At 33.4% G+C, this 2,411-nt stretch overlaps 1 long non-coding RNA gene across 1 annotated transcript; it reads left to right on the top strand.

Moving 5' to 3' along the window:
* Nucleotides 1-670: 670 nt before the first annotated feature.
* On the top strand, nucleotides 671-1,276 carry LOC136968241 (uncharacterized). Its single transcript, XR_010879630.1, has 2 exons — nucleotides 671-788; nucleotides 866-1,276. It is a non-coding gene; the product is annotated as an uncharacterized lncRNA (long non-coding RNA).
* Nucleotides 1,277-2,411: the final 1,135 nt, after the last annotated feature.

Raw genomic sequence — 2,411 nt, 5'->3', positions numbered from 1 at the left:
GAACTTGTTTAATCACTTTTTACAATGGATGTTGATTGATAAATATTGTTAGCATAATGACTTAACATTCAAGCTTGAGGTTTGTATAACAAAATAATGAAAAATTTCAGGAAATCGCAGTTTGGGACTAACATTATCAGTTATAACAGTGCAGTATACAATGAAATACACACGTGGATTCCAAATATGATAAGATACAGAAAAATCTATTATTCTTCGTGAAGAATTCCAAAATAATTCCTCGAGAATCCTGGATTATTTACATATTTTATAACGAAAATTGTACAGACAAGTTTGTTTTTTTTTAAATTTCTTTTTAATTCTAGTCGGGGAGTGGTAGAAGACGTAACGAAGTTATATGTAATTAACAAGAAGATACTTGTCAAACAACATACACATACACAAATATCTGTACATTAATAAAAAGTCACTTTGATATTAGTGTTAATATTTAATTAATAATAAAATATGATCTCCTCTGATCTATCATACAAAATATTTAAAATATTAGTCATACATTTATTGTTCCTACACCATTGTCGGAAATACAACAACTAACGTACAACAGAGATGTTTGTTCAAAAGTAATAATAAATACCTTTTTGTTGTTTAGGTTTTCTTCGAGTGAGATACGAATCAAAAACGAAAAACACGAAGAAATTATAATACTCAGAAGTTCAGTTAAAAAGGGTCCTGAACAGGCATTTGGAACGTCTCATTACACATTTCGGAAATTCGAAAGTACTGTTTATGCCATATACAATGGAGACCCTCAAACACTTCGTTACGTAAGTTTTTCACAATACTTACCTTTCAATTAATTTCAATACATTATCATAAATTATAATTTATATATTTTAAACAGCTACGTACAGACGGACGATCCCGGATTGACCTGTATTACACGCGCTTTCGATCTGTATCATCTGAGTATAAGATACGAGTTAGAGAATTTACGACTGAAATGCAGATCATTTATCATTCAGCAAATAAATGTGAATACCGTCTGTTCGATCCACGATTTCGCACGTATGATCGGTGATCTGGACATAACTTATTATTGCTGGCGAGCTTTCGACGAACTCGGACAAAGACTATTTACAACAGTCGACTTTATGTCTTGTAAAATTGCAACAATTGATAGACTGGTGTCTCGAGGAATATACGAATCCGTCAGTGAATTGCGTTTACTCCAAGCCGTGTATCAGTGGAGCGAGGAAGAAGTTAAAAGAAAATTGGGTGCAGACAAATTCTCATTCGATGAATGAAGAATCGAGTAGGAATGCAATAAGAAATGTTACGGAGCCATTTATTGGAAAAATCAGATTTCTTGCCATGAATGAACACGAATTGCAATTTTGTGTTTATACGCTGAACTTGTTAACCGGACAAGAAAAGAGTCATATTTGGCATGCTTTTAAGACTGGTGATTATTCCTTTTATCCGAGTTACTTCAGTCGAGAAACAAATACCAGAAGCAGTATAAATTATTGTAACTTGTTCTCGTATATAAATTTTGGAGATCCTTTCTATAGTCACAAAAGGAGAGATGAAAGGTTACACAGTTTTTTAGCACCGAAGTAGTTGTGAGGGAAGATTGTTACGTCACGGCTCTTCGATTTCCGGTGAAGCTAGGCGAACGTATTCCAGTGTTCGTATACGCGTATATTAACTCTTTGGACAACGGGCATTTTTCGTTTGACACCGTTTGCAATCCAGAGGGGAGTAGCAGATCTGGAAACGAAGTTGTATCTAGAAAAAGATTGGTCAATTCGTTTATTTGCTTTCTTTATCCTCGCTGAAAATGTCCAACCCTGATGTCGAGTTTTTACCTCAACTGAGTTTCTTTGTGAGCGGGGAAGGAACAGATGCCAGGAAATTCGAAGACAAATTTCTAATCGGTGACAGAAACCTTATGGATAATATTTACTTTTGCGGTTGATTTATATTTTTGAATGTCGAAAAGTTTTTTTTGAAATAAAGTGAAATCTAAACGAGAATATAATTCGAATAAGTTACTTCTTACTGCATCACTGTTAAATTTCCGCGAAATGTCTGTGTACGTGAACTGGATAATGAATTTCAAATTGTCTTCTGTAAACCCAATAAAGTTGAATTTAAATATAAAAAGTGCTTATCAATGTAATTTTTCTTTCTGAAAAGTAAATGTCATTAGTTAAATTGGTATAATTCAAAATTTAGTATTTACAAATGGTAAATGTTACCAGTGGCGTGCAGTAACATTTGATGACAGGGAAGCTGTGTTTCTGTAAAAAGTTGATTCAGGGGGAATCAGCTAATTGTGCATCAGTGATGGTCTCGGGTCCATTCGTGTTCATTTGTTCGATAAGTTAGTAGTAAAAACTGTAGAGACTTTTCTAAATGTATTTTTAATTACACAAATATCACAA

The sequence above is a fragment of the Centruroides vittatus genome, unplaced genomic scaffold (genome assembly GCF_030686945.1).
Source record: "Centruroides vittatus isolate TY-2023 unplaced genomic scaffold, ASM3068694v2 contig_1418, whole genome shotgun sequence".
Taxonomy (NCBI): domain Eukaryota; kingdom Metazoa; phylum Arthropoda; class Arachnida; order Scorpiones; family Buthidae; genus Centruroides; species Centruroides vittatus.
The sequence above is the reverse complement of the archived record's forward strand: the minus strand, read 5'-3'. Positions and strand labels throughout refer to the sequence as shown.